The following is a 14,014-nucleotide window of genomic DNA, read 5'->3' on the forward strand; positions in this document are numbered from 1 at the left end:
ACTACAAACTACACTTACGTGTGCACAGGATCTGTTCTTCAAACTTTTGGTGTAGGCCTCCCTACACTTTTGCAGGGGTTTTTTTTCCTTTGGGTTTGTGTTCCCCTGTCCTGTTCTGCACCGTGTGCCCTCTGCACAAACATTTAAGAAACAAGAGCAAACTGCACAGAGCGCCATTACTTCCTGCTCCCTAAACTCAAACCCCATTCTCTTCCAAAAATCAAGAAGGAGGCTTACAGATGCATTTGCAATGGTGCTCTAGTAATCAGGTGAAGGAAGAAAGGAGAAATAGAGAATGTAAGGAGTACTGTGCTCAGTTCCTTTTGTTAGAAATATGAATGTGAGGACATTATGATCTGTACAGACAGTGAACTGTAAACCCCTCAATTTAAACTTTAAATGTCTCATGACCCGGAAACATGCTACTTCTTCTCTTTCAACTGCAGAGTAGTTCCATTCTGCTTTGTACAGACATCTAGATGCCACTGCCACTTTTTTTAATCTCCATCTATATATTAGGTGAGAGCTGCACTTAGTCCTTTGTTACTTGCATCAGTCATGAGAATGGCCTTATTTTTGGTATTAAGCACTTGTCATGTAGGTGCAGCAACAATAGCATCTAAATACAAAGATACAATTTTAAATATGAAACATCACGGTACAATATAAAATTGTTAAAACATTATGAAATACACATTTTAAAATTGTACAGTTAACTTGGGGTTGAGCTTAATTCATTTACAAAATAGAGAACAAAATAGTCTTTAGCCAAGACTTACTCTATGCCTAAAACAGAATTTAAGGAAGCAGGCAATGTTTTTTGTGAATGACTGATCGTCCAATAACTGGAGAGCTAGAAAAGCTGGACGACAAGTACGTAGACCCATCTTTTTTAGCCATGTTATTATCAAAATTTTGCTAGGCTCAATATAGAATTTACAGAATGGAACAATGTGTATCACAGACTGGGCGGAAACATCGTCACAAGGACAAAGGGGGAGGATGTTTGACCAGTTGTTAACATACAGAAATGACACCAGTCGGTGAAAAATATTGAGCCTAAAACGGGTCAGTAAAATTTTCTCAAAATTGCTCATCTTGTATGTTAAATACGGCTGTATGCGGAAGGGGGTCTGGTTAGTTAGAATGTGCTGCACTGAGCTTGTCCCAACCTCTATATTTAATCTTAACTCTTCCAGATGAGTCATACAAGCTTTTTTTAGAGAGCTTCTTGATACTTCGGAGATGGTTCATGGGGACAGATAAAATGTCTCCAGGCCCGGGTCATAAAGTACGTTTTTTACATAAACAAGCCAACTAATTTTTTGCCTGTTTTCTAGCAGCAGGCAGTCGCGGAGAAGATTTCGAGTTAATTCACTTTTTGGTGATGTCCACACCCGGTGCCATAAAAGAATAGGTTGGAGTTTGATTGTGTCCGAAATATATACCATGCCCAATTCTAAATGGCAGCAGTAGGACGAAGAACTCAGCGGGAGTGCTTGCAAATATCTCTGGAAGCTGTTCTCGATTTTCTGGAGAGTTTCCACCTTCCTGTGCCCCCAAACCCCTGCTCCGTAACATGCTAAACTTATACATTTGGCTTGGAATATTTTAATCATTTCGCGGGCTGGCCTTTTGCCCAGTCTTTGTGCAAATGCAATCAAAGCAGTCGTCCCCCTGGGAAACAGCAATTTCCTTGCCTCAATCGCCTGTTTCCATGAGGCCTTATTATCAATTAAAATCCCCAAGTATGGATAGGCGGGCATTCTTTCCAACTTTATCTTATCAATAAATATGTTCATTATTTTCTTGGAGCCCCTGCCTGAATGCATAACAAAGGTTTTTTAGGTCTCGCGACCTATCAATGCGCGCAAGCGCATTGAGCGTGGCGAGAATTCATGTCCTCAAAACGCTTGTGAAACCAAGAGTTTCACGAGCGGTTTTGTTTAAGTTCACGTGAATCACGTGACCAAACAAGCACGCGCATTCACGGCCTACTTTCAGTTTCCCGGCAAGGGCTTCTCCTCCCCTAATTATTCATGGCCGGCCGTAGGCCGGCCGTACTTTCAGTTTCCCGGCCGCTCACAGCACATCAAAGCGCTTCGCCCAGCGTGCGCTCTGCGGCTTCTCCTCCCCTATGCCTGTTTATCTGCACTTCACCTCCCCTTTCTTCGCTTCATGCTGTCATATCCCTCCCCGTCCGCCTCATCCTCTCTACCCCTCTCCTAGCGTCTTTCTACATTCTTCTCTGCCGCCCTCGCACCATTATTTTCATGACTGCGTCTTTCTACATTCTTCTCTGCCGGCCGTACTTTCAGTTTCCATGCCGATTGTCCCTCGCACCATTATTTTCATGACTGCGTCTTTTATCCTCTCTACCCCTCTCCTAGCGTCTTTCTACATTCTTCTCTGCAAAGTGACTTCTCTGCAAAGTGACCCTTTTCTTTCACCCGCAGCCTCCTCTCGCCCCCTGCAACGCTCCTGCCTCCCCCTCACCCACTGTCTTCCTAGTGACCCTTTTCTTTCACACGCAGCCTCCTCTCGCCCCCTGCAACGCTCCTGCCTCCCCCCTCACCCACTGTCTTCCTAGTGACCCTTTTCTTTCACATGCAGCCTCCTCTCGCTCCCTGCAACTCTCCTGCCTCCCCCCTCACCCACTGTCTTCCTAGTTATTTAAACAATCCACCCTCTACCCAGCTCCCCTCTTGTGCCTACTCCCCCCCCCAACTGCTCCTGTTGCTCCCTGTCCCCCCACACATCGTTGAGTTCTTTATTTTCTTAAATTTTTCTTTGTTAGAGGGCCAAGCAGGTCCGATATGCTTTTGGGTTACACCTTACTTTTAAAATAATGCACTTTTGGGCACTTGTGATATTTGTTACATTTCCTGCTGTGGTCCGCCTTCTTGTCACTCTATGCGCTCGCGCGATGACTCATGCATTTGTGTTTGTCATTACGCTTTCGTTCTTTTGCCCATACTGTTCCACATCAGCAAGCAAGATTGTTTTGTCTTTTTGAAAGGGCGGAACAGCTTCGGTAAATACATAGGCTAAGCCAATAGGTCGGGTTACGCCATTGAAAGGTGGGACGGATTTGCTTTGCCAATGCTTGTTGCCATCTGCTGTGCCTTGCTATCTCTTCCATGACGTGTTTCAGCTCTATTCAGGGTGATGTTTGTTGGTTATATTTGCACTGGTGGCGTGAGCCAGAAAAAGCCTCTGAGTGCTATTGTGACGCACACAAACAACTGAAAGTAAAATAATGCAACCATGAGAGAACTATGCAGTGTGTTGTGTTGACAATGCTATTTCTATTTGTACCCTCATTTAAATGTGCTTATTTGCAAACTAATATGTATCCAGTCTCTTTTTAGAGACTGGATACATATCCAACTCATCCATAATATACACATCCATAATAACAACTTCCAGGAACAAAAGTACTACCAAACTCAAAGGAGTACAGCAGACCAAATGCTACTACCAAACTGTCACACAAACCACACACCCCATTACCCTAAATAACGAGCACTGGCGTTGCCAATAGGTCTCGCAGTAGGAAAGTTGGAGCTATTACAATTGCAAATAACAATGCCTTTTATTTTTGTTTTCATTTAAAAAACATAAAGGGCTTTGTCATTTACAAAACCAATAGCTCCAACTTTCCTACTGCGAGACCTATTGGCAACGCCAGTGCTTGTTTAATATTGATTTTAAGATCCAAACCATTCATAAATTTAAGGTATCTCTCTACGCTACGTTGAAGATCCAGGGGCGTTCTAGCAAGGATAACGGCATCATCGGCGTAGAGAAGTGCCGGAATTGGATGATGTGCGATGCACTGCAGGTCCCGGCCCCCTCTCCAGCATGGCCCCCTACAACCCATTTGTATAAAGGGTAAAAAGGAAGGAGCCCCCCTCTTTACTCCAAATGAAGCCGTAAGTTCTCCATTGAGCCCAAACCTCACTCTAGCCATTGCCTTGGAGTAAAGTTCCCGAAGGAAATTGACCAGCGGCAGATTGACTCCGATTTCCAAAAGGATCTCCCAAAGCTTACGATGACTTACGCAGTCAAATGCGGCTGATAAGTCAACATACGCCATATGTAGTTGTCCTCCTTTTGCGTTAACATATTTCCCCATTATGAGGGAGAGGTTAAGTGCTTGTTCCAGTGTTCCTAGACCCTCTCTGAATCCATACTGTAGGTCAGAAACCATGTTGTCATTTTCTGCCCAGGATTGAAGCTTTCCAGAAGTATTCTGCCCGCCACCTTTCCAGTAAAATCAAGAAGTGAGATGGGGCGATAGCAAGAAGGGCTATGGCAATCACCTTTTTTGAAGATCGGGACGAGGATTGAGGCAGAACATGAGTCAATTAGGCCTACAACCGAAGCCGCCTCAAATACTCTGGTTAAGATTGGGGACCATAATTCCAGATTGTGTTTGAAGAGGTCAACCGGAACCCAGTTCGGCCCTGGTGCTTTCCCGCCCTTACTCGCTATTAAAGCTTCTTGGACTTCCTGTAATGTAAACGTAAGTGGAATGGGAAGGGTGCCTGTATTGGAAAATATGCCCTCCCTTCCAGTTCAAATAAATCAATACCATCACTAGGATCTAGTCCGAAGATCTCAGTAGTTGGTCCATGCAGTGGCGTCAACAGCTACATCAAACTTGGGATGGTCATTTGCACCCAACAAAAAAGGAGATTTTACAACTTTCCAAAAGTTGGCTGTGTCATTCGTGATACAGCTTTTGTAAAGTTGATCCCAAAGATCGTTTTTTAGTTCCACTTTACAGGACTTTAATGCCTTCTTGTAGATCTTTCTAAACTTATTAATTTCCTCCTTGTCCCTAGGGGAGTTATGAAGTGCATTTTTTAGGGTGGAATAGGCTTTTATACATGCCTTATTAAACCAACCACTCGCTGTATGCCCTTTAACTCCCATTTTGCGGAATAGTGTTTCTTGAAATATTTTGGTTATCTTAATAAAACTAGCCAAAGTCACATTATGGGCAGTGTCAGAATTTAAGCATGTTTCTATTAACGGCAAAGCTTTCCTCACTATTTCAGTTGTTACTGCAGCTGGGTCGATTTTTGCCCATTTTAAAGAGAATCCATTTAATCTATCCAAACGTAACAATCGTTGCCCCAGGTTGCTTATTAAAATAGGTTTTTGATGTTTGGTGGGAATGGCGAGTGAGATAGTATTTGGAAAATGGTCGCTCACTGCATTATTGATGGTTACGAAGCCATGAGCGCGATGTACCAAACAACTAGCTAGCAAGATGTAATCAATGACACTGGAGAGGCCCCTACCATTGAATGCTGTAGAAAATGGGGCTGGGGGGGGCATCAATTCGTTTGCAAAGCCTAATTCCAGCACAAACATAATTTCATTCAGGCGTGTGCCAACGATTGAATGGGATAATGAGTTAGTACAGTATTATGCTCATCTAAAATCCCACAATTCTTATTATTTTTATTTTTACAAAGCTGTAAATTAAAGTCACCTCCCCAAATTAATTTAAAATCCCCATTTGAATACTTGTTTTTCAAATCCTGTAGGCAAAAAAAATGTCGTTCAGAACTTTTAGGAGTTCTACCCCCAGTAAATTATTATAAAAATTGTCAAAAAAATAATTAGCCGCTTTGCTTATCCTAAGGTTAAAAATTTGAAAGTTAATTTTTAATTTGAGGGGAACTATTTTATCAGCTTGTAAGGTGTTAGAGATGAACGTTGTCAGCCCACCTTTTGGCGTGCCTGAAGTTGACGGGAGGGCATACGAGGAGAAGGTTTTATACCCTACAAGATGTAACTCTACCGTAGCCCATGTTTCCTGAAGGCATAAGATGTTATATTTAGTCGCCAATTGTAACCAGGCGTCATTAATCAATTTGGATCGGAGACCTGCCACATTCCAAAAGGTAATATTCAGTATGGATATTCCTGAATTACAAAGAACTTTTGGGACTTTGGTGGCTGCATTCTCTCTGCCTATATGGGCCTCTATTAGGGTTGGGGGCCTCTCCTTTATCGAATGATCTAATTGGTCGACTCGATCCGTTGTCTCAACTACGTGTCCAATGAGTCCTACTGAAATGGAGGGATGGGATGCTACTAAAGATTCCGACTGTTGTTGATCTAGGTCAAAAGAAGACAAACCTTGCCCAAGAAGTGAAGTAGGACTGTCAGTCAGTCAGTCATTATCTTCAAGACCTGAGAGAGACATCTGTTGTTACTAGTGGCAAAGTATGCCCTTAAATCATCAGGTGCAATAAGTGCGGATTTCAAAGAGTTTTCATGTGGTGCACAGGGAGGATAAAAGAACCCTAAAGGTAGTATATTGATCCAAAAAATTACCCCCCTTAAGATCTTTTTCACCAATAGCGGGGATGCAAATGTTAGAACTATAATACAATCCCCCCCCTAACATTTTTCCCCGAGCCCCCACCCACTGGACCCTTCTCGCCATCTTAAATTCACAAAACAGTTGCTTAGTCAGGCCCACCTTGCTGCCTAGCCAATGTAATGATTTATTTCTTAAGGAAACCCATGTTTCTTCATCTGTGTTCTCCTTTTTTGGTATATTGGCTAAGACGACGATATATGGTGTTGCGGCTGGCTGTAGGTCTAAATGGTTAGTGAAGGCCCTCTGGTCCCGGGGAAGAAATGTTTTTGAAGGGCTTGGCGGGTAATCTTAATCTAATTACTGGGACGTCTCCCCCCTTCTTGGGCCTGGTAACCGTGAAGCAATTTGGTTTGTTTATGATCCTGTTACTACCGTGATCAATCACACTGTCCTAATCAAATCAGGCCCCTTTTTTCAAGAGGGTAAGCAACTCATCGAATTTATCTGCAAAATGTTTGACATACTTTATTGTGTCCTCTATATATCCCAGAAATTGCTTAAGTTCATCTTTAATGGTGGTGTGGGGCTCATGCTTCACTGCATCAACCAAACGCATTTGGGTATAAATCATTCATTAGAAATGGTGTGCCCTAAATAGTCAACTGAAATTACCCCAATTTGGCATTTATATCTTTTCAATGTGAGACCTGCGTTTGTGAGTCTTGTGAGTGTGTCATGTAGAGTTAGGAAAAGAATTCTTGTCTGCGCACTCCCTTATCTCATACAAGTTTTCAATTAATCAAAAATTGTTTGCACAATGTTTGTGTGCTACTTGGTTGAAAGGCAGCCAGCCCAAAATAACAATCAACCTCTGGTGGAAAACTCCACTAGTTTACCAAGCGCACTCCAATATGTTTAAAGTATAACCAATATAAGCAATTGATAACCCTAATATTTCAATTAATCACACAAAAAGAGATTTCTTCTTCAAGACCATGTATTTTTAGAATTTTTTGCATGTGAATATTATTTGTTTCAACATATCAGTCTTGGATTGAATAATACAAAATTTGAAAAACAACAACTTTATATCACCAAGATACAGTGTTTCTATAATAGTTACAATGCAGAGAAATTTTTAGATGCAGTGTAAAACATAGTTAAGGAAAAGGCCCAATGCATTTCGGGGGGTTTCCTTCTTCAGGGGCACTGCAAAAATAAAACAATGTATAAATAATATGTTTCACATTAGTGATATTTCACTAGAAATTCAATTAACAACTGATTAATTGCGAAGGCAGTTCATGAAATTCCAACATATAGTGCATATATTTGTTCAGAAGACTGGATTACGTATTAATGTTGTGAAAGCTGAGGACTATGGACATCTTATCAAGGCCAAAATAGAAAGAAAAGAGAGATGAGAAGTAAACATGAAAGACACCTCCACCACAGTTGATAGATGTTACAGTGATATGTTGTGCACAAGGAGAGAAGAGCTGCAAAATATGAACTTCATACAAAATATAGAGAATGTTCCACCATGCTGTGTCTGTTAGAAACAGGAATAAACAAGATTGTAGCTATGTACTCACATCTCAACTACTCAATGTTACATTGTGGTCTAACTGGCGCTCCAACCGTAAAAGAATGTCAAATGCAAGTCTTTCAGCTAAGGACCAAAACGACATGATGTATATCTATCAACAACACGAAATTGGTGCACTCAGTAACCAGATAAATGGTCTGCTCCTATGAATATTAACTTACTTGGTGCTATTGTAACTGTGACTGATGAATTACTAAACTCAGTTTTGGTAGTATGTGAAGTCTGTGTTCAGTCGTGCATAAACGCTGATTCCATCTCTGCTCGAACGTGGACCAACGATTGCGAAAAAACTCTTGTTTCTCTACTGTCTGTGGATCAACAAAATAATGGTCATGAAAAAATTCCCTTACAAAGTGAGTATTATTTTCGAAACGGCAACTTCCTGAGTTAGACATGGTGGTAGTTCTTACTGTCGTGTAGTTAGAAAAGATGATCGCGAAAAACGAACCTGAATACTGTCTGACTGTTATTAAATTGCAGTCGCCATCTGACCATTTAAATAAATATGGTTGCTGTCAAGTCGTTGCCGAAAGCCTTAACCATAACTACTAACCGAATAGCAAATTCGCTTCTAAAAGCCTTAACCGTAAGTACTAACAAAGTACCTATTGTTTCAAAAGAATCTTGTTACCACAGGCCTAGATGAATCTTCAATATTCTGTGCTCCTCGCAAGTAAAATGCTAAGCTTATATTTTTAGTTCGCAACACTTAAACGAGTGCTTGAGACCATGCATTTTTAATCTCTATGATAGTACTAACTGAGCAGTTGGGCTGTTCTCCTTTAAATATTTACACTCACCAATATTGTGTGTTATCCTCGCCGGTAGGGATCTAGGCTTCTATATCTCAATCTAAAAAGCAAATAAATCTACTATAAGAATTTTATATTTTGAATCTCTATGCTGATACTAACTAAACAGATCATCGGTTCACCTCTAACTGCATGAATTCACGACAATTTCTCCTCGAAACTCCATCATTTGCTTATATTGGTTATACTTTAAACATATTGGAGTGCGCTTGGTAAACTAGTGGAGTTTTCCACCAGAGGTTGATTGTTATTTTGGGCTGGCTGCCTTTCAACCAAGTAGCACACAAACATTGTGCAAACAATTTTTGATTAATTGAAAACTTGTATGAGATAAGGGAGTGCGCAGACAAGAATTCTTTTCTTAACTTTGTTGCCACATACACTTACCCGCAGCACCCCGCATAAATTCACTTGAAGATGTCTTTTGATAGCATATCCAACTTAACTGAGAACAGAGCAGACACGAGAACTTACACAGATACACAATTCCAAAGTATTTATTCACTCATTGAAGAAAAACCTTCATTTGATGCGCAAGGCAGCTCTATTCCTCAACAACTTAAACAATTGGAATTTATAGCTAAAAGAGCGCTGAGTCAACGATTACACGCCTCGACACTTATACAGTACCACAAGGTACAAAGAATACCACGAGGATTACGATTGCCTATTAAGCCTTTGTTATACAAATTCCAATACAACAAAAGATTCATGGAAAAGTGGCAGGCAGTGCTAAACAAATGTTCACTGGATTTAATTTTGTTATTAATTGAAGAACTCTCTAAAACCATCAAGGAGCTAGAAGAAGAGATTAACATCATCAAATCAGACATGTCTAATCGCTGTGAGGCAGATTTTTGGAGACTCACGTTGGAGGATCTGAATTCTAAACTGGACACTTATGGCAAGGAAATTCAAGAAAGGAAGTTACGAAAATTCAGGAGAGATACTATAGATTATAAATTAAATGAGGTTTACACCTGGGCAGAGGTGTATGCCAAAAGGCGTCCTTATCAAAAACCTGCCTCATCATCACAAGAATCTATAGTTTCGGATAATGATATGGATCCATCAAGACAGCCACTAATAATGAGGCAAGAACCAACAACATCAGGGACAGGAAATGGAGCCAGTGCAACTACAGCTATGCCTTTTTTAGACAAGGTACAAGGAGGAGGGAGACCTCCAGACCTCCAAAAAAACAAGGAGGAGCCAAACACAAGGAAAAGGAAATAAAGGAAAAGGAGAAAGAAGCCAAGGAACGCGAAGCGGAAGCCCGGAGCTTGAGAAGCAAGGGGAAACCCTCGTAATTAATATCTCGTCTAGGCAACTGACTAGTGCCCAAGAAGTGGTACTCAACAAAGGGACTTCTTTTGTACCAATTTACAATACAAACAAATTGGAACTTGAAGTGTCAGTCTTTCGGTTTCTCCGCAACTTGAGATTAAAACATTTCTTTACAAATGTAGTACCGACAGCAGATGTACAACCACTGGAACAGGAAAGTGAAGATTCAGAAATGAGACAGTTCAGACCTAAAAGCACGTTCATGTCTCCGGTGACACATAAAATCCTGGACACTTTCGAATCTCTGATACGCCATGATCTCAACAAATTGAATTTACATCCAAGAATGCGGCCTAACCTAAGAAAAGATGAGTTGGATATCCTTCGAAGATTGAGCGCAGATGATCAAATCATGCTTCAAATGGCAGATAAAGGTGGTGCTCTTGTTGTAATGGATACGAGTTTTTACGTACAGAAGGTCAATGAACATCTAGAAGATCAAACGACTTATCTACTTCTGGAAGGGGATCCTACTGTCAGCTTCATGTCAACACAAATTCTAGATAAAGCAGAAGAAATGGAATGGATTACACCTTCATTGCGAAAGTTTTTGACAGTACAGTATCCGAGAAGACCAAAATTGTACATGCTCCCGAAAGTGCATAAATGTCTAAACAATCCACCATTTCGACCAATAGTTTCAGGTTGTGATTCTATTTTTTCACCATTGGGACAATTAATTGATCATTTTTTACAAAAATTTGTTCAGACTTGGCACAGTTATGTAAAGGACACTACCCACTTTTTGAACTTGTTTCAAGAAGTACAGAAAAATTACAATTCGGATTGGCTGATGTGCACTATAGATGTGACTTCACTATACACGTCTATCCCTCTTAAAGATGGTGTAGAAGCTAGTGAATGGGCGCTGCTACAATTACCTGACTTGGAAGTCAATAAAATTTTCATCTTGGAATTATTGATATTCTGTCTCCAACACAGTTACCTGTCGTGGCAAGACAAATTCTTTCTTCAAGTAAGTGGAACCTCTATGGGTTTTTCAGGCGCACCAGCGTATGCCAACACCTTCATGGCACAGTTTGAGGATACACACATTTTCAAGCAGGAGATCTGGGCTAAGAATCTAGCTTTCTATATTAGATTCATAGACGATATATTCCTTGTATGGAAAAGTTCCCAAAATCTGTTAGAACAGCTGATTGATGAACTCAACAATAAGCATGAAAGAATCAAATTCACCCATGAGATAAGTCAACAACAAATTCACTACTTGGATGTCTTGATAACTCACAGAGCCAACAAACTGGAAACATCAGTGTACACAAAACCCACTGATAGAAACAATCTATTGCTGTACTCAAGTTTCCACCCTCCTTCATTGAAAAATAACCTCCCGTACTCGCAATTGTTAAGAGTGAAGCGGATTACTTCCAATCCAGCAGACTTACAAGAAGCCTTAAAGCAACAGTTAGAGAGATTCAAACAAAGAGGTTACCCTGCGGAAGTCCTGGAGACAGCTTTGAATAAGACTGAAACCAAACATCGTGAGGAGTTGCTCACTACCAAGTCAAAAGAGAGGACAAACAGACATGTGTTCGTCTCTAAATATTCATCAAGATCTCAAGCAATTAAACATATCATTCAATCTAGATGGGAATTGCTGAAACAAGAGCCTGATTTTAAGGGCTTATATGATGAAGAGCCTTTATTCGTGCACACAAGAAGCAAGAATCTCAAGGAAATCTTGACCACTACAGTGCTCGAAGATCAACCGCAATTTAATGGAATGCGAAAATGTTACAATTGTGTACATTGTAATAATGTAATAACAGGGAATGTCATTCATCACCCACAATCAGGGAAAAGCATTTCATTAAAATTCAACGGGGATTGTAACAGTTCTAATGTAATCTACACCATCAGATGTCCATGTGGCCTGCTTTACGTAGGCAAAACCTCAAGAAAAATTAAGGTACGCATTTCGGAACATAAAAGTACATTCAGAACAAAGTCCACTAAGTCTTTTTTTGCCACACATTGGTTAGAACAGCAGCACACCAATGCACAGCTCAGGTTTACTATTCTTGAAATAGTCACAGTGAAACCAGACCACAATCATCCAATACATTTAGCTCAGAGAGAAGCTTGGTGGACAAAATGTTTGCAGACTATGGTGCCAAGTGGGCTCAATGACAGGATTGAATTACAGTGCTTTTTGTAAATGTACTATTCTTGAATAATGTCCGATGACTTGTATGTCACTTTCAATGTCATTTGTTTGAAGTGAAAATCCCCAGCATGTCTTCATTGATCTTCTCAGCTTGATTTTGCTAATGGGCTCTAATTTAGGTCAAATAATAGTTATTAATTTAAGTATGCTCTTATACTTTGTAACACTTACACTCTATGAACTTTGTTGATTAACTGGCTAATCTTCCTTCCTTTCTTTTCTGTCTATACACTAATATTTGGGCTAAATTCAAACTTTCTTCATCAACTTTCTTTGTGATAACTTTTAGCTTTGTCAATAGGATTTAGTTTCACAGGTATCTATTCAAGCTACTACTGATACATTCTAGAACATTGTGGTTCTTCACATATTGTGTAAGATAGATATCGACAGCCTACAGCAACCGATTATTATAATCTGCCCGCTCTTGTTTCCAAAAACTTTCCCCCAGGGAATCTTGTGCAGTTGTTGTGTCACGGTTGTTAATGTTGCTGAGGGTGAATACGCTAAGAATAAGACTCTTTACCATTCCAAGATGGATGATCCCGTTTAGTCCTATCACTCTGTCAATGATGCTCACGCGGGCGCACAAAATTGGACGACATAACGTAGTCTTGTTTCTCTGTTTACCAATCAAACGCGGGTATATAACACTGATGCACGCTACTTACAGTTTAGCGCGTGGTGGAGTTTCGAGGAGAAATCGTCGTGAATTCGTGCAGTTAGAGGTGAGCCGATGATCTGTTTAGTTAGTATCAGCATAGAGATTCAAAATATAAAATTCTTATAGTAGATTTATTTGCTTTTTAGATTGAGATATAGAAGCCTAGATCCCTACCGGCGAGGATTACACACAATATTGGTGAGTGTAAATATTTAAAGGAGAACAGCCCAACTGCTCAGTTAGTACTATCACAGAGATTAAAAATGCATGGTCTCAAGCACTCATTTAAGTGTTGCGAACTAAAAATATAAGCTTAGCATTTTACTTGCGAGGAGCACAGAATATTGAAGATTCATCTAGGCCTGTGGTAACAAGATTCTTTTGAAACAATAGGTACTCTGTTAGTACTTACGGTTAAGGCTTTTAGAAGCGACTTTGCTATTCGGTTAGTAGTTATGGTTAAGGCTTTCGGCAACGACTTGACAGCAAACATATTTATTTAAATGGTCAGATGGCGACTGCAATTTAATAACAGTCAGACAGTATTCAGGTTCGTTTTTCGCGATCATCTTTTCTAACTACACGACAGTAAGAACTACCACCATGTCTAACTCAGGAAGTTGCCGTTTCGAAAATAATACTCACTGTGTAAGGGAATTTTTTCATGACCATTATTTTGTTGATCCACAGACAGTAGAGAAACAAGAGTTTTTTCGCAATTGTTGGTCTACGTTCGAGCAGAGATGGAATCAGCGTTTATGCACGACTGAACACAGACTTCACATACTACCAAAACTGAGTTTAGTAATTCATCAGTCACAGTTACAATAGCACCAAGTAAGTTAATATTCATAGGAGCAGACCATTTATCTGGTTACTGAGTGCACCAATTTCGTGTTGTTGATAGATATACATCATGTCATTTTGGTCCTTAGCTGAAAGACTTGCATTTGACATTCTTTTACGGTTGGAGCGCTAGTTAGACCACAATGTAACATTGAGTAGTTGAGATGTGAGTACATAGCTACAATCTTGTTTATTCCTG

The sequence above is a fragment of the Lissotriton vulgaris genome, chromosome 8 (genome assembly GCF_964263255.1).
Source record: "Lissotriton vulgaris chromosome 8, aLisVul1.2, whole genome shotgun sequence".
In the NCBI taxonomy this organism is placed as follows: Eukaryota; Metazoa; Chordata; class Amphibia; order Caudata; family Salamandridae; genus Lissotriton; species Lissotriton vulgaris.